General features: G+C 46.3%; 1 long non-coding RNA gene across 1 annotated transcript; it reads left to right on the top strand.

The window, feature by feature from the left end:
* Positions 1–3,327: 3,327 nt before the first annotated feature.
* LOC143998384 (uncharacterized) lies at positions 3,328–8,356 on the top strand. The gene is made up of 3 exons (XR_013277896.1): positions 3,328–3,345; positions 7,972–8,116; positions 8,222–8,356. It is a non-coding gene; the product is annotated as an uncharacterized LOC143998384 (long non-coding RNA).
* Positions 8,357–20,158: the final 11,802 nt, after the last annotated feature.

Here is a 20,158-nt window from a genome sequence, read left to right as displayed (position 1 = left end):
AACACTGAAGATATTACCCTTTGCTACAATGTAAAGTAGTGAGGGCACAGCTTGTATAATAATGTAAATTTGCTGTCCCTTCAAAATAACTCAACACACAGCCATTAATGTCTAAACCGCTGGCAACAAAAGTGAGTACACCCCTAAGTGAAAAGTCCAAATTTGGCCCAAAGTGTCAATATTTTGTGTGGCCACCATTTTCCAGCACTGCCTTAACCCTCTTGGGCATGAAATTCACCAGAGCGTCACAGGTTGCCACTGGAGTCCTCTTCCACTCCATGACGACATCACAGAGCTGGTGCATGTTAAAGACCTTGCGCTATTCCACCTTCTGCTTGAAGTTGCCACACATTTTAATTATATATATTTTTATTGGAGGCACTTTGAAACAATAATGCAACAAATGTGCTGGTAAAAAGGCCTGCTAACTGTTTTTTCTGTCAAGGCCCATGTGAACATACTAAAATGTTCAGTTTTGCATTATTTTGTGTGCGGTAGTGCCCCAATACCAAATATTCACATAAATAGGAAAAATGCTAAATCAAAAAATATCACAAACTTCTCAACCAACATACATGGCCTTTAGCAAAAAAGAAACCTCAATACAACTTAATATATAAAAGTGCAAAATCAAAATGTACTAATATGTATTAATAGTATGGGCTTATTTGAGATCTTGCACGTTGCAGAGCTTAGTCCCTCCTCCTCGGCTCCTCTAGGTTGCTGCTCAAGCTGCGCTCTCTGCTCCTCCCATCCTGATGGGAAGTCTGATCTCCTGCTCCTCTGTGCCTCCTCCCATCACGCTGTGCTCTCTGCTCCTCCCATCCCCATGGGAAGTCTGATCTCCTGCTCCTCTGTGCCTCCTCCCATCACGGTGGGAGGTCTGATCTCCTCCCTCCAATCATGGTGGGAGGAGATCTGCTTTACCCAGCTGGTGACGTCACACCAAGCTGTGACTACAGTACAGAGCACCTGTCAGAGGGAGAATCTCTACTGACAGGGCGCAAGGCAAATGAAAAGCTTGCCCGTGTAGGCTTGTGCCAGGTGTGCAGGGCTCAGTGCACTTGGCACATTGTTACTAGTGCAGGCTATAGCGGCTGGAGCCTCCGAGCAATCACTCCAGTCCAGCCACCTTTTAGACGGTCTCGAAGGGCTCGATCTTGAGCCGCACTGTATCTCCACTGACACACAAAGTGTAGCTTGGCCCCCGCTGCTGCACCTCTGTACAGTGAGGGAAGAGCGAGCCTCTGCTCTCCTGCACAGCTCTAGATAATGTCAAAGAGAAAAGATACCATGAGCCGCACATCAAGCAGACCCATGTGCATGAAATGAGATAAATGGCGGACTCAGCCCGGATTCCAGCCAGGCCACGCCCCCACCGTGTTTCACTCCATGTCTTGGAGCTTAATCATGGAGGGGCTGCACAGAGTGCATTAAAGTAAAAAAAAACTTTTACCATTAGAACCACTTTAAGTTTAGATATTATTGGTGTCTCTACAAAGCCCATCATTTCCAAACTGTGCAGCTATGCAGGAATGCACTTTAAAGCTAGGTTTCTTTAAAGCTGGTAAACCCAAACGCAAACCTTGCAGCTTACCTATTCTTAGATGGGGGTTCTGCATTAATTTCCTTTTTTAGGCTTTCTTCTATTTTCATCTGGTGATCCAGCTAGTAAGGCTGTTTTTCAAAAGAATAAGCTCATCTGCAGATTGTATCTGTTATAGGGTTTGACAATTTACCACTGACGGGGTGCTTACAATGGTCAGCTTTATTTATGTAAAACCTTTATCACAAAATCTTAAAACTGCTTATAAAACTGGAGTTTGGCTTTTAATACTGCTAGTACATATAATGCTTACCTCCCCAACAGACTGACAATGCTGCTGTCTAAATGTGCTCCTGTGCTCCTTCACCCAGAGCGAGGGCACTGTAAAAAAATAGGTGTTGCTGGCACACATCACCAGGTGAAAAAAGCCTAAGAAAATAACTTGCGCAGCCTCCACATCAAATGATTGTTGAGCTGCAATTTATTACATGTTTGGTTTTGGATTTAATACCACTTTAAGTGATGGACCTCTTCTTCGCTCTACTGGGAGAAGCTTACCTTCTGCCTGTGGAGGTTTTTCTGATTCTTCTACCGCAATGTTTCTCTTATGCCCCGTACACACGAGAGGACTTTTCAACATCCAAAGTCCGACGGACTGATTCCGTCACACTATTCGATCGTGTGTGGGCTGCAACGGACTTTTGATTCGCCAAAGTCTGACGGACTTTAGAATATGGAACATGCTTCAAATTTTTCTGCGGGAACTCCGCCGGACCCGGTCCCTTCGAAAAATTCGCTCGTGTGTATGCTATTCTGACGGACTAAAACCGACGCTAGGGCAGCTATTGGCTACTGGCTATGAACTTCCTTATTCGAGTCGTACGTCATCACGTTCGAATCCGTCGGAGTTTAGTGTGATTGTGTGTGGCCAAGTCCGCTCAGTCGAAAAGTCCGTCAGAACTCTGTCGGAACTCCGGCAGAACTCCTTCGGAAGTCTGTCGGACATAAGTCCTCTCGTGTGTACGGGGCTTTAGGATTCCTGCTGCACCATAGGAATTGTGGCTCCTACAACATCAGATCAGTTAACCCCTCAGCAAAGCCTCGGGAGGCTGTACCTGGACCCCTTGGAGTAATCCCTCCATAAAGTCTGCTGATGTCTTCAGACTTGGCGTGGAAGTGCACAGTATGGGTTGTGGGGAGCGTACAGATTGGCTAATATGTAGTATATTTTTGCCCTTAAATTGTCCTTTAAAAAAAAAAAACCCTGATGAGTTTACTTCCTCTTTGATTCCCTGCAAAGGTAAAGCATAATGGACTACTATGCATCGCATAGTAGTCCATTATGTGTCACTTACCTGACACAGGAGCCAGCGAAGTCACCGCTGTCCCCTTGTGTACGGAGCCTCCATCTTCTCGGTGGGTCTTGCTGCTCCGGCGCTGTCATTTCGATGAAGCACGATGACGTCACTCCCGCGCATGTGCACGGGAGCCGCCACTCGCTGCATATCGTCGTTGACAGCGACGCGCTCAGTGCGCCTGAGCGCCGTTGTCTACGGCGCATGCGCCGTAGACAGCGGTGCCTGTGTTTTGGCAGTGTAGGTTTAGGAGATATTTATTGGACCCACAGGTAAGCCTTAATCTAGGCTTACCTGTAGGTCAAAGTGGTTTGTAAGGGTTTACAACCACTTTAAAGGTTTGATGCAGAGGCTAAGAAATCGAGGGGAGTGCGACCGGGAAAGAGAACGGGACATGCGACGAAGCAGTGGTTTAAGAGCTGGATCTTGGAGGGATAGAGACAGGTTTGTTCCATATATTCATTTTTTTTTTTACATTCCCCAATAGCGTAGTTTTCCATATGGCCTTTAGTGATGGACGAACTTCCGACGGGACGTTTCGCGAACGCGAAACGCGAACGGACACAAACGTTCGCGAAAACGACCGTTCGCCGCGGGCTCCATTGACTTCAATGGGAGGCGAATTTCGCAAACCTTTAGGTCGAATTTGCGGCCACGGGGTAATTATTAGGGGGTAGCACGTAGTCCCACCACCTGGACAATAGCATAATACATGTATGAGGTGAATTTGGGATCGATAACTACAAGCATTTTTTTTTTATTTGGGAAATTGTTCTGACAATTCAGGACTATGGAGCTAATGAAGGCAATGGAGGAGAGGGAAGGTCAGGGACCAGGGTAGGCAAACAAGAGGGTGCAGGAGATACAGAGCACTGACAGCAGCACCGTAATACAGAGCACTGACATCAGCACCGTGACATACAGCGCTGACAGCAGCTCCGTGACATACAGCGCTGACAGCAGCTCCGTGACATACAGCGCTGACAGCAGCTCCGTGACATACAGCGCTGACAGCAGCTCCGTGACATACAGCGCTGACAGCAGCTCCGTGACATACAGCGCTGACAGCAGCACCGTGACATACAGCGCTGACAGCAGCTCCGTGACATACAGCGCTGACAGCAGCTCCGTGACATACAGCGCTGACAGCAGCTCCGTGACATACAGCACTGACAGCAGCTCCGTGACATACAGCGCTGACAGCAGCTCCGTGACATACAGCGCTGACAGCAGCACCGTGACATACAGCGCTGACAGCAGCTCCGTGACATACAGCGCTGACAGCAGCTCCGTGACATACAGCGCTGACAGCAGCTCCGTGACATACAGCGCTGACAGCAGCTCCGTGACATACAGCGCTGACAGCAGCTCCGTGACATACAGCGCTGACAGCAGCTCCGTGACATACAGCGCTGACAGCAGCTCCGTGACATACAGCGCTGACAGCAGCACCGTAAGCAGCCCCAGGAGGAAGTCAGCACAGCACAGGGATGGTGTGATCCCCTCATAATAAGAACCCCCAGGAGGAAGTCAGCACAGCACAGGGATGGTGGGAGCCCCTCATAATAAGAACACCCAGGAGGAAGTCAGCACAGCACAGGGATGGTGGGAACCCCTCATAATAAGCAGCCCCAGTAGAAATATGACACCGCTCAACCTCTTCAAAGAGGAGGGTAGGGGCATATAGTACGGTGTGCTTTTTTGGGTCAGGGAAGTGAGCCAAATGAATTAAGAAGGTCTGTGTGCTTGATTCCAAAAATTGTTTATAGACATATACATGGTCTACTGATCACATGTGTTGAATTCCTCCGAGATCCATGCCTCATTCATTTTTAGAAATGTGAGGTAGTTAACACTGTCGTGAGCTAGGCGAGTACGCTTATCGGTCACAATCCCCCCTGCTGCGCTGAACGTCCTTTCGGACAGGACACTGGATGAGGGGCAAGCCAACAGTTCGATTGCAAATTGGGCAAGCTCTGGCCAGAGGTCAAGCCTGCCCACCCAGTAGTCTAGGGGTTCATCACTCCTCAGAGCGTCCACATCGGCCGTTAACCCAATGTAGTCGGACACCTGACGGTCTAGGCGTTCCCTGATGCTGGATCCGGATGACACCTGTCGATGGGTCGGCTGAAAGAATGACCTCATATCCGAAGTCACCAACACATCTTCAAACCGGCCTCTTCTTGCAGGCGCTGTTGGATTGGTACCCGCAAATCCTTCTCTGGGAGTGGGAATTGCTCCTCTGCCAGCGCACGCAAAAGCAGAATGCAGCATTTCTCGAAGCAAGGCCTGGAAGTGCTGCATTCTGACAGCCCTCTGCGACGGCGGTAACATTTCCGCCATTTTGTGTTTGTACCGGGGATCTAAGTACGTTGCCACCCAGTACTGGTCCTTGACCCTCATGCTTTTTATACGGGGGTCCCTATTAAAACACTGGAGCATGAAGGCCCCCATTTGCACTCAAGCGGAAGGTATGTGGTGGTGGTGGTGTTGTTGGTGGTAGTGTCTTTGGGGGTGCACATAGCAGAGAGTGAAGAAGAGGGTGCAGATCGAGAGGATGAGGAGGGTGCAGAAGAATAAGGCTGAGTGAGCCACTCAACCAAGTCTGGTGCGTCCTTTAAAGTAATTGAACGCACCTTCTGCAACTTCCCACTTTGGCTCAAGGCTGTTGCTCCTGCCCTACCCCTACCACCCCTGCGGAAGGGCCTGCCTCTTCCTCTGCCTGTCATTTTTTAAATCACCCTGTGACAAAACTCTTAGTCCCTATACCGCTGAAGGACTGCTGCAGTATAGGGCAGCGGTCAGCAGTAGTGCACGTCAACCCTATGTATTGTGGACCGATAGCGGTCCTTACAGAACAGCAGACTGTACTGCACTCAGGCCTATGTACCGTAGCACCCTATACCAAGTTACCAGTCCTTATAAAAACTTTTGTGGACCAAGCAGGTTGTGTGTTAGTGTTTAGCAGACTGTGCGTCAGTCCCTATACCGCTGAAGGACTGCTGCAGTATAGGGCAGCGGTCAGCAGTAGTGCACGGCAACCCTATGTATTGTGGACCGATAGCGGTCCTTACAGAACAGCAGACTGTACTGCACTCAGGCCTATGTACCGTAGCACCCTATACCAAGTTACCAGTCCTTATAAAAACTTTTGTGGACCAAGCAGGTTGTGTGTTAGTGTTTAGCAGACTGTGCGTCAGTCCCTATACCGCTGAAGGACTGCTGCAGTATAGGGCAGCGGTCAGCAGTAGTGCACGGCAACCCTATGTATTGTGGACCGATAGCGGTCCTTACAGAACAGCAGACTGTAACGCACTCAGGCCTATGTACCGTAGCACCCTATACCAAGTTACCAGTCCTTATAAGAACTTTTGTGGACCAAGCAGGTTGTGTGTTAGTGATTAGCAGACTGTACGTCAGTCCCTATACCAATGAAGGACTGCTGCAGTATAGGGCAGCGGTCAGCAGTAGTGCACGGCAACCCTATGTATTGTGGACCGATAGCGGTCCTTACAGAACAGCAGACTGTACTGCACTCAGGCCTATGTACCGTAGCACCCTATACCAAGTTACCAGTCCTTATAAGAACTTTTGTGGACCAAGCAGGTTGTGTATTAGTGTTTAGCAGACTGTGCGTCAGTCCCTATACCGCTGAAGGACTGCTGCAGTATAGGGCAGCGGTCAGCAGTAGTGCACGGCAACCCTATGTATTGTGGACCGATAGCAGTCCTTACAGAACAGCAGACTGTACTGCACTCAGGCCTATGTACCGTAGCACCCTATACCAAGTTACCAGTCCTTATAAAAACTTTTGTGGACCAAGCAGGTTGTGTGTTAGTGTTTAGCAGACTGTGCGTCAGTCCCTATACCGCTGAAGGACTGCTGCAGTATAGGGCAGCGGTCAGCAGTAGTGCACGTCAACCCTATGTATTGTGGACCGATAGCGGTCCTTACAGAACAGCAGACTGTAACGCACTCAGGCCTATGTACCGTAGCACCCTATACCAAGTTACCAGTCCTTATAAGAACTTTTGTGGACCAAGCAGGTTGTGTATTAGTGTTTAGCAGACTGTGCGTCAGTCCCTATACCGCTGAAGGACTGCTGCAGTATAGGGCAGCGGTCAGCAGTAGTGCACGGCAACCCTATGTATTGTGGACCGATAGCGGTCCTTACAGAACAGCAGACTGTACCGCACCCAAGCCTATGTACCGTAGCACCCTAGACAGACCAAGTTACCAGTCCTGATAAAGAGCTTTGTGGAACAAGTGAGTTGTGAATGATTAGCAGACTGCAGCAGAAGGGCAGCAGTCAAGTATAATATTCTTTCTATATTTGGAAGAAAGAATATTATACGTGTACAAGCCTATTACCGTACCACTGATACCAGTCCTGAAAAGAACCTTTGTGGAACTAATAGTAACAGCAAGTCTTTAAAATTATCCTCACTGCCTGACACACTGCTTCCTGCCTGTCCCTATACAAATTGGCAAAAAAGAGTAGGCTGGAACGATTAGCTGGAATAGCTCTTTTGTGGACCTGATAGTAACAGCTAATGATGATGATGATGATGATGATGAAGAAAGACTAATCTGGCTGAGCTGTCCCTAAAATAGCAGCATACAGCGCTCTGTCCCTTTATCTAAACTGACAAAAGAAACTCAGGCTGTTGACCTAACACCTATACCAGTCCTGAAAAGAACTTTTGTGTACCAAATAGCTAGCGTTTTCTCTGTCCCTACTCCACACAGGATCCTTTCCCTACAGTGACAGAAGAAAGAATGTAAAATGGCCACCGGATCGGGTGTATTTATAGGTTAGGGGGAATGTCCAAGTGTCCATGAGCTGTCATGTCTCAATTGGTTGTCCTGTAACACATGATAAACGTGTCACGAAAGGTTAAAGTTCTTGTATACATTAAACACGTAAGTCCGCCGGGGCGAACGACGGAAAAAGGCGTTCGAACCCGCGGACGGCGAAAGTCGGAAATTCGCCGCGAAACGACCGCCGGGCGAAACGTTCGTCCATCACTAATGGCCTTCACTTAACACACATGCTTGTTTTTATTTTAGAGATTTCAGGAGACAGCTGTCGATTGACACGAGGCCTTTTAGGCCAGCCTCTGAAGGGAACCCCAGTGATGATCCAGATCCTCTTCCAGCTCACAGACAGGCTCTTGGGGAGCGGCTGTATCCACGTGTACAAGCCATGCAGCCTGTAAGGCACATCTTGTCAATTTTTGTAACTGCTTTGTGATGTTCGATTCATACATTATAAACATTTATGGCACACCCGAAACATGTAACCATTTATTTCTTTTAGGCCTTTGCAAGTAAAATTACTGGTATGCTGCTAGAATTGTCTCCAGCCCAACTGCTACTGCTGCTGGCCAGCGAAGACTCTCTGAGAGCCCGAGTGGATGAAGCTATGGAATTGATTATCGCACATGGAAGGTATCACTTCATAACCTAAACTGTTACACACACACAACAATTTTAGACTGTGTTCCCGTATAGATTGAAAATTAGAGGCTTTGTAGAGACACCCCCCCCCCCTTATCTAAACGTAACTACTTTCAGACTGCCCACTATGTAATGTGGATGGGCACGCCCATACAGGCACAGTGATGTACTGGTACATCACTGCCTGTTTCTGGTGCATACATGGTCTCCCCCCACCGCCAACACCATAGTTGCCACCATTGTAAAAAAAGAATTTTTTTGGCAGTAGACGGAGTCGTGGTATAATTAGGGGGCGGGGCATGCGTTTATAGGTGTGGCATAAAAAGGTAAAAATGGGTGTGGTTTACGTAATAGTGGGTGTGGCTTACATGGGGCGTGGCTCAAAGGGGTGTGGTTAGAGCCGGAGATGAATGCGGGATGGAGAGGGAAAGGAGGGGGGTGGAGAGGGAAAGGAGGGGGTGGGGGAGAGGGAAAGGAGGGACAGCAGCCCCCTGATCCTACACCACAATAGCAATATGTGTTTTCCAGAGTTTGACAATCAGCAGATAAAGATACTCCAAATACCTGGTGTTGGCGCTTCAATCATCCCGGCGCCATGATTGTTATGGTGTCAGGATGATTTAAGTGCATTATTTCTATTATTACATTGTAATACAAAATGAAATCATTCAACTCACCATAATGCAGAATCAGTGGGAGCCATGAGCGCGTCACTAGCCACGTTGCCTGCCACCAGATGCCATCAGGTGTCCCAAGCGCAGTCTGTCCTTACATCAGGTGCCCCATCAGAGGTACCTTCCTCACATCTGTGTCCATCAGCGGAGCACCTCCTTACATCTGGTGCCCCCCTGACATCCAAAGACCGCCCCCCCACATCCACAGACCGCCCCCCCCCCCACATCCTGCACAGACCTGCCCCCACATACTCCACAGACCTGCCCCCACATCTCCAGACTGGCCCCCTACATACAACTGGCCCCCAACATACAACATGCCCCCGACATCCACAGACTGGCCCCCCGACATCCACAGACTGGCCGCCGACATCCACAGAATGGCCCCCAACATACCACTGGCCCCCACATTCACAGACTGGCCCCCACATTCACAGACTGGCCCCCGACATCCACATACCATGACTGGCCCCTAACATCCGACTGGCCCCCGCCCCGACATCCACATTGACAGACTGGCCCCCGATATCCACAGACTGGCCCCCACATTCACAGACTGGCCCCCGACATACCACTGGCTCCCACATTGACAGACTGGCCCCCAACATCCACAGACTGGCCCCCACATTCACAGACTGGCCCCCACATTCACAGACTGGCCCCCGACATACCACTGACCCCCACATTCCCAGACTGGCCCCCGACATTCACAGACTGGCCCCCCCGACATCCACAGACTGCCCCCCCGACATCCACAGACTGGCCCCCCGACATCCACAGGCTGGCCCCCACATTCACAGACTGGCCCCCGACATACCACTGGCCCCCACATTCACAGACTGGCCCCCGACATCCACATACCATGACTGGCCCCTGACATCCGACTGGCCCCCGACATCCACATACCATGACTGGCCCCCAACATCCACATACCATGACTGGCCCCCGACATCCGACTGGCCCCCGACATCCGATTGGCCCCCTGCCCCGACATCCACATTGACAGACTGGCCCCCAACATGCCGCCGTTGCCGCGTGGAGAAATTTAACTGTGGCGCCGCCCACCACACTTTTCACTGACACAAACACACACTAGCAGCGGGGGTGGGCGGCGCCACAGGTGTAGACCAACTTCTGGTCTTCTTAAAAATTTAAAACATAAAAATTGTCTCCGCCGGCCGCCGACCTCTAGCGGCCGGCGGTAAAAAAACGGGAAATTCAATTTCCCGGGACAAACCGAATTTCCCGGGACATTTCCCGGGACAAAATTAATTTGGGACAAATGTCCTAATCCTGGGAATGTCCCGGGAAATTCGGGACAGTTGTACACAGCGGTAGTGGCATAGCGTGGGTTGTAAGCGCCCGGGGCAAGGCAAGTAATTTGCGCCCCCTTGCGAGCACCACACTACACTACACTGACCACCACACTACACTACGCTGACCACTATATTACACTACACTTACCACCACACTACACTGACCACTATACTACACTACACTGACCACTATACTACACTACACTGACCACCACACTACACTACACTGACCACTATACTACACTGACCACCACACTACACTACAATGACTACTACACTACACTGACCACCACACTACACTACACTGACCACTATACTACACTACACTGACCACTATACTACACTACACTGACCACTATACTACACTGACCACTACACTACACTGACCACTATACTACACTACACTGACCACTATACTACACTGACCACCACACTACACTACACTGACCACTATACTACACTACACTGACCACTATACTACACTGACCACCACACTACACTACACTGACCACTATAATATACTACACTGACCACTATACTATACCAAACTGACCACTGTACTATACTATACTACACTACACTGACCACTATACTATACTTACACTGACCACTATACTATACTACACTGACCACTATACTATACTACACTGACCACTATACTATACTAAACTGACCACTATACTATACTACACTGACCACTATACTATACTACACTGTCCACTATACTATACTACACTGACCACTATACTATACCACACTGACCACTATACTATACTATACCACACTGACCACTATACTATACTATACCACACTCACCACTATACTATACTATACTACACTGACACTATACTATACTACACTGACCACTATACTATACCACACTGACCACTATACTATACCACACTGACTACTATACTATACCGCACTGACCACTATACTATACTATACTATACCACACTGACCACTATACTATACCACACTGACCACTATACTATACTATATTATACTATACCACACTGACCACTATACTACACTACACTGACCACTATACTATACCACACTGACCACAATACTACACTACACTACACTGACCACTATACTCCATTACACTACACTGACCACTATACTATACTGACCACTATACTATACTACACTGACCACTATACTATACCACACTGACCACTATACTATACTATACCACACTGACCACTATTCTATACTTACACTGACCACTATACTATACTGTACTATACTACACTGACCCCTATACTATAATACACTGACCAATACACTATAATTACACTGACCACTATACTATACTATACTATACTACACTGACTACTATACTATACTATACTATACTATACTATACTATACTATACTATACTACAATGACCACTATCCTATCCACTTGCCTACTGGGCACTTAAACCCCCCTCCTGCCCAGACCAATTTTCAGCTTTCGGTGCTCTCACACTTTGAATGACAATTACTCAGTCATGTAACACTGTACCCAAATTAATTTTTTGTCCTTTTTTCCCCACAAATAGAGCTTTCATTTGGTGGTATTTGATCACCTCTGCAGTTTTTATTTTTTGCGCTATAAATGAAAAAAGACAGAAAATTTTGAAAAAAAAACACATTTTTCTTTGTTTCTGTGATAAAATTATGCAAATTATTAATTTTTCTTCATACATTTTGGCCACAATTTATACTGCTACATATCTTTGGTAAAAAATAACCCAAATTACCGGTAGTGGATATTATTTGGTCTTTGTGAAAATTAGAGAGTCTACAAGCTGTGGTGCGAATCATACAAAATTGATCACATCTGATGTACTGGTGGCCGATCTCATTGCTTGTGACCCAAACAAGCCAGAAAAGTACAAATACCCCCCAAATGACCCCTTTTTTGAAAGTAGACATTCCAAGGTATTTAGTAAGAGGCTGCAAATGTCACCAAATTGTCACCAAATAGTAAAAAATAATAATTTCTCAGTGACAGCTGCACTCACAAAATATCCACATAAACAAACATTATACATATTATTGTTACTGAAAAACATGTTGCACTATCTAAAGTGCATACATTCATAACAATTAGTTTTGTTCTAAAGAACATTATTAAAGTGGAGTTCCGCTGAAAAAATAAATAAAATAAAAGTCAGCAGCTACAAATACTGCAGCTGCTGACTTTTAACATTAGAACACTTACCTGTCCAGGGCGCCCACAATGTCCTCACTAGACATGTGCATTTCGTTTAGTTCCGAATCGAAATTCGGACGAATTTTCATTATTCGGACATTCGGATGCATCCGAATAACCGAATTACAATGCTAACGAATTCAACCGAAATTCAAATCAAATTCGAAAAATTACATTTTGTGACCCGACTTTGGGGCCATGTATCTTGGGGCCACTTATAGCTAGGAACCCCAAATTTGATATGCAAACACAGTAGAACTAGAACAACATATTCAAATTTAGGGTTTCTAGCACCAAGTGACCCCGAGTTACGGGGGGCCCAAAGTAGGGTCGCAAAATGTCATTCTCTGCTGCAGATAAGTGCTTGACATTTTGCGACCTGACTTTGGGGCCCCATAACTCGGGGTCACTTGGAGCTACAAACCCCAAATTTGTTATGTTGTAGTGCTAGTCTACTGTGTTTGCATACCAAATTTGGGGTTCCTAGCTATAAGTGGCCCCGAGATACGTGGCCCCAAATTCGGGTCGCAAAATGTCATTCATGCAGAAAAGTAATATAAATGAAATAAGATGTGTGTGTTTTTTTTGCACAAGTGCCATGTGGCCTGACTTGAGTGCCATGTGGCCTGACACGAGTGCCACGTGACTGGCCATGAGTGCCATGTGACTTGACACGGCCACGAGTGCCATGTGACCAAGTTGTGAATTGTCCACTTGCCCCGTCACCTGCCACTAAGCGACCCCAGATATGAGCAATATGAAAGTACTTTTCTGCAGCAGAGAATGACATTTTGAGACCCCGAGATACATGGCCCTAAAGTCGGGTCGCAAAATATTTTTGAATCTGGTTGAAATCGTTTCGAATGCGGTTGAAATAATTTCGAATTTGGTTGAAATATTTTCAAATGTGACCGATTTTTCGAATTCGGCAGAAAACTAAACGAAATACAAAAACGAATTTAACAAATTTAACGAATATAACTAAACGAAATTAATTAATTAACGAATTAAAACAAAACAAAACTAATTTTTTCCTTTTGCACATGTCTAGTCCTCACCCAAAGCTGACCGATCCCTCGACTCTGGGTGGAGGAGGCGGCATCTTCAGTAAGGGGCCCTATTTGTCTCCCAGAAGACAATAGGGGGAGGGGCCGGACATGGCAGATTCTGAGGCGGTAGTGGGAGAAAATACCTGCATTAGACAGGTATCTACTCCCCCCTCCCCCCTGAAAGGTGCCAAATGTGACATCAGAGTTTTAGTATATGTGATATAGTAGTGACTTCAAGCAACTAAGTATATTTAAAGCCAGTTTTGGATAATGAATTGTTTTTTTTGTTGGTGTTTATGTCCCATAGTTAGATTTTCCTTCACTTCCTGACCTGGTGACATGAGAAAGAGAGAGAAAGTGTTTCTATAGCGAATGGAACACATGTCCCCTATGTGAAGATTTCCCATTGATTCCTGTCCTGGTGATAACTAGATGTAGCACTTTCCATTATGTGCTGACTCAGGGACAGACCATGAGAGGGAATCTGCATAGTGACAATAAAAACTTGAGAGTGGGTTCAGCCTCTCCGCTGCTAACCCTACGCCCCGTATGTCTGACAAGCGGGGACACTGATGGAAGGACCAGGGCTCCGCTGGCCCGGCACCTGATGCAAGGAGGGACTCTGCTGGGGACACCTGATGCAAGGACGGACTCTGCTGGGGACACCTGATGCAAGGACTGACTCTGCTGGTGGCAGGCTACGTGGCAGGTGACACACTCAGGGGTCCCACTGATTCTGCACTATGGTGAGTTGAATGATTTAATTTTATATTACAATGTATTTATAGAAATAATGCGCTTCAGTTATCTTGACACCATAACAACCATGGTGCCGGGATGATTGAAGCGCTAATACCAGGTGTTTTGGGCATCTTTATCTGCTGATTGTTAAACTCTGGAATACACATATTTCCATTGTGGTATAGGATCCAGGGCTGCTGTCCCTCCATCCCTCCCCATCTCCCCCCTTTCCCTCTCTTATTCATCTCAGACTCTGACCACACCCCCTTTGAGCCACGCCCATTTAAGTCACACCCACTATTTCACATAAACCATGCACATTTTTGGTGTGGCGCCACATTTCCCCCCTTTGCCACACCTACAAATGCATGCCCCACCTCCTAATTATAATGCAACTCCGCCTACAGCCCAAAAAGTGTCCCTAGAATTTTGTTTTACAATGTTGGCAACTATGTAAATATCACAGACCAAAGTTGAACAAATAGAAGTTTACAAATGGGTGGCAATTGTATCATGGGAGAGTAAACTAGTAAAGCATTGGAAAGATATCTCATATGGGACTTTGTTTCAACGTATGTTTATATATGTTTATAAGTTGAAACGCGTTGGTTGATTTGGTGGATATGCAATTTATTTTAAATGTTCATACTTTGTATTCCTGCTCCATGCATGTTCAGCAGGAACATTTTACAGATTAGGATGTTAATTGTATAGACCAGCTATTTCTAACATTGTTCAATAAAGATGTTAAATTTGTTTTATATATTCCAATTGTGTGATTTCTATTGCTGCAACAAAGTTCCATGGGAAATAGCTTTTCAATTGTTAGGGTTTACATACACTTTAAGTTGAAATACTGTGAATCTTACATGAAACTTTCCACATCCAATGGGCAAAACTTATAAAGCACATACAACATAGGCTGAAATTGGAGTGACCATTGCCTAGAGTTCAATTTGCAATTAATGAAAACAAAAACTTTCTACGCAGTTCCACGTCAAAGTACCAAGATAGAGGGTTGTTGACTCAATAGGTCTCTGGTCTGACTCCTGGCTTTTACTACAACAAATGCTGGCTAATTGGTTGAAGATGAAAGCTTGAGCTGCTCTATACATTCTTTAAACTTCAACCCCTCTTGAAAGACCACTCTGACCTGATTTTCTACAGAAGTTTCCAGAAATAAAGACAGAAAAAAAAGCGCTCAGGTCTCATCCACAGCACAAGTCCAAGCCAATTCACGAAAGAGGTATGAACTATTTTAAAATGTTTAGCTATACTTGTCTCACCTTCACACATAAGAATTGTTTAGACCTGCAAGCAGCAATTATATAACTATAGCATTGATATAATAGTTATTTAAAAGTGGAAGTTCACCCTAGAACAGGGGTAGGGAGCCTTTTTGGCTGAGAGAGCCTTGAACGCCACATGTTTTAAAATGAGAGCCATACAATATGTTTAAAACTTATTACAAGTAAATGTGTAAATTTTATGTAAGACTAAGGCCGCGTACACACGAGAGGATTGTCTGGCCAACTAAGTTCGTCAGACAATCCGACAGACAGTCCGTCCTACTTTCGAATGAACGGACTTGACCACACACGATGAACAGACAGTCCGCTGAAAGCTTGCGCGATGACGTGTACAGCACGTACGACGGGACTAGAAATACGACGTCCAATACACAGCAATGCAACCTTTCGCCGTGTAAATCCTTTCTGAGCATGCGCCATACTTAGTCTGTCGAACTAGCCTACTCACGAGCGGATTGTCCGCTGAAACCAAGTTTGGACGGACTGTATTACGGAAATTCCGAAAGACTTAGTCCGCCAGACTGTCCGCTGAAAAAGTCCGCTGAAGCCCACACACGAGCGGACTGTCCGCTGAAACACGTTTCAGCGGACTAAGTTGGACGGACAATCCTCTCGTGTGTATGCGGCCTAACACTTTTAAAGTATTATAAGTCTCTGAATTAAACAATCAGGTGTTCTTTATTGAGGGGTAAATCACAAAACAAAGAAATAAGGCAAAGTTGCCGAACATAACATGACCTCTGAATTCTTTTTAATAACGTTGTTATGCTGTTGCTAACCAATGATAAATAAAGTACTTCTTACCATTAATGCGACTTCTGGTGCTGCATGGTTTTGCTGATGGCTTTGTAGTCTGGTTGATACGTAGTAAGGTTAAGCTTCATGCAGGTGTTGAGACTTCCATCCGTTAAACATGATCGTAATTTCTATTAATTATAACTGTAATGTCATCATCTCCCCACTGTAATATCCACGTCCTCTCCCCCACTGTAATATCCACGTCCTCTCCCCCACTGTAATATCCACGTCATCTCCCCACTGTAATGTCCACATCTCCCCACTGTAATGCCCACATCTCCCACTGTAATATCCACATCATCTCCCCCACTGTAATATCCACGTCATCTCCCCCACTCTAATATCCACGTCATCTCCCTCCCCACTGTAATATCCACGTCATCTCCCCACTGTAATATCCATGTCATCTCCCCACTGTAATATCCACGTCATCTCCCCCACTCTAATATCCACGCCATCTCCCTCCCCACTGTAATATCTACGTCATCTCCCCACTCTAATATCCATGCCATCTCCCTCCCCACTGTAATATCTACGTCATCTCCCCACTCTAATATCCATGTCATCTCCCCACTCTAATATCCATGTCATCTCCCCACTGTAATATCCACGTCATCTCCCCACTGTAATATCCACGTCATCTCCCCACTCTAATATCCACGTCATCTCCCCCAATGTAATATCCACATCTCCCCCACTGTAATGTCCACATCTCCTCCCACTGTAATATCCACATCTCCCCCACTGTAATATCCACATCTCCCCCACTGTAATATCCACATCTCCCCCACTGTAATGTCCACATCTCCCCCACTGTAATGTCCACATCTCCCCCACTGTAATGTCCACATTTCCCCCACTGTAATGTCCACATCTCCCCCCATTCTAATATCCACATTTCCCCCACTGTAATGTCCACATCTCCCCCCACTGTATTGTCAACATCTCCCCACTGTAATATCCACATCTCCCCCACTGTAATATCCACATCTCCCCCACTGTAATATCCACATCTCCCCACATCTCCCCCACTGTAATATCCACATCTCCCCCACTGTAATATCCACATCTCCCCCACTGTAATATCCACATCTCCCCACATCTCCCCCACTGTAATATTCACATCTCCCCTATGATTGTCTGCTTGCTTACCACTACACAAGCCGGCAGATCCACGAGCAGTTGAGGCGGATGAAGATGACATCAGCACGCCGCTCACCTAGGCCACCGCTGGGTGTACCAAGATGGCCAACACTCTGGAGCTAGGCCGAAGCCGCGGCCTTTCCCATGGGCTTAACCTGCGGATCGGCACACCACGCGATCCACGGATTGAGAGGCGAGAGCCAGATGCGGCCAACAAAAGAGACACATCTGGCTCGCAAGCCATAGGTTCCAGACCCCTGCCCTAGAAATACTGTATGAATATTAAAGCAAAGTTCTGCCCCACCTTCCCACCCTTCAAAAATTTAATTTCAACAGCTACAAATACTGTAGCTGCTGTATTTTACTATAAGTTTACTTATCTGTCCAGGCATCCATTGATATCCTCACCTGAGCCATCTCGGCTAAGGGAAACCGGCAGTGAAGCTCTGTGAATGGGGCAGCTGAGGGGGAAAAGAGGGGGGGCCGAACTTCTGGCTCACTTCACTGCCACTAACTGAGCAGGAAGTGGGAGTGGGTACCTGTCAAAAACAGGTACCCACTCAGCTCCCCCTGGACACTGCTGGCAAATTACCAGTGACACCATGCAGCTCATAGTGTCACTCAGGCCCCTGTGAAATCTGAATTTTATGATCGAAAACCCTAACTGGGAAACATTTTTTCTGTGTCCTGATGCTGTTAACCATGTCAATAGCATGAGAGAGGCTGGTGACATCATGAGTTGCATGGTATCGCTGGTAAATATCCTGCAGAATCCAATGCTGGTTGCTGGACATCTGAAGTGCAGACATAAATTGATACCAAAGTACATGTGTTGTATGGCTCTTTATTATACACACGATCGGAAATTCAGCCAGCAAAAGTCTGATGAGAGCTTTGGTCGGAAAATGCGATTGTGTGTATGCTCCATCAGACTTTTGCTGGTGGAATTTCGGCCAGCAAAAGATTGAGAGCATGTTCTAAATTTTTCGGTCGGAAAAAGTTTGGAAATTCCGATCGTCTGTACAAATTCCGACGCGCAAAATTCCTACGCATGCTCGGAAACAATTCAATGCATGCTCGGAAGCATTGAACTTCATTTTTTCGGCTTGTCGTAGTGTTGTATGTCACTGCGTTCTTGCCGGTCGAAAGTTCAGAGAACTGTTGTGTGACCGTGTGTATGCAAGACAGCTTGAGCGGAATCCCATCGGAATTCCGTCTGAAAAACCATCAGAGCTTTTTCCGACCAAAATTCTGATTGTGTGCACGCGGCATAAATGTAAATATGAATTATTGGAATATCATATTTTCTGTTACTATATACAAATATAGGTTCTACATTTGCTCTAGACTGCCTGTCATGTTTTTAAAGCAGAGTTCCACTGAAAGTGGAAGCTACAGTTATCTGCCTCCCCCCCCCCCCACATTTTGGGGGAAGTGGGTATCTGTTTTTGACAGGCACCTGCTCCCACTTCCGGGTGAACGAACCATGGCGCTATCACCCGGAGCTCGGCCCCCCTCCTCTTTCCCCGCCACCAGGCCATTTCGTGCATGCGCAGTAGGGAACTGGTTGTGAAGCCACAAGGTTTCAGTCAGTTTCCCTTAGAAGGAATGGCAGCGGCAGAACCCGAGAGTCGATGGAAAAATTGGCTGGGGTGTCGACATCACAGGCTCCCTGGACAGATAAATGTCCTAATATTAAAAGTCAGCAGCTACAGTATTTAAATACTGTAGCTGCTGAGCTTTATTTTAATTTTTTTTCTGAAGGAAGCTGGACCTCCTCTTTAAAGCGGTAGTAAACCCGCTGAAGTTTTTTTTTTTTTCTGACCTGCAAAGGAAAAGGCATAATAAGCTAGTATGCACCCAATACTAGCTCATTATGAAATACTTACCTTAGAACGAGGCCCCGACATCTGGCCCGATCCACGCCGAGGGAGCTGACATGTTCCCTCTGCGTTTCTTCCAGGTATCGCGGCTCCGGCGTTGTGAGTGGCCGGAGTCGGGATATCGTCACTCCCGCGCATGCGTGCAGGAGATTTCTTTCCAGCAGGATCCAGCGTCTGCCGGACTTTCAGCCGAGAATCCCCTGCGGTGAGAATCCCCTAGGGGAATATCTCCAAAACCGTACAGGTTTAGGAGATTTTTTTTACTTACAGGTAAGCCTTATTATAGGCTTTCCTGTAGGTAAAAGTCATAAAAATGACTATACAACCACTTTAAGGTTTTCTTCTCTTCCTGTTGTAAAAAGCCTTTTTACACAACTCAGAAGCTCAAGCTGAAATTTGTACATGCAAGCAATCACATATCCCCTTTTCTCAGTACAGCTTTATTAAAGATAAACTTTACAATTCTAAAGGACTACATTCCTGACATATCACAATGTACAGCAACAGTATTTTGTTTTGATTTTTGTTTTGTTTTTCAATTCAAAAGAGTTAATATCAGTATTGAAATGGGCATACGGCAACATCAATGGTGACATGCACCTATATCATACATATTCAGTCAAAAGGAATAGATAAGACCAGATCTCTGCAATATAGCATACTCAGAAAGAATTTAT

Source organism: Lithobates pipiens, unplaced genomic scaffold (genome assembly GCF_037356315.1).
Source record: "Lithobates pipiens isolate NorthernLeopardFrog02 unplaced genomic scaffold, aLitPip1_a1.2 Scaffold_19, whole genome shotgun sequence".
NCBI classification, from domain to species: Eukaryota; Metazoa; Chordata; class Amphibia; order Anura; family Ranidae; genus Lithobates; species Lithobates pipiens.
The sequence above is the reverse complement of the archived record's forward strand: the minus strand, read 5'-3'. Positions and strand labels throughout refer to the sequence as shown.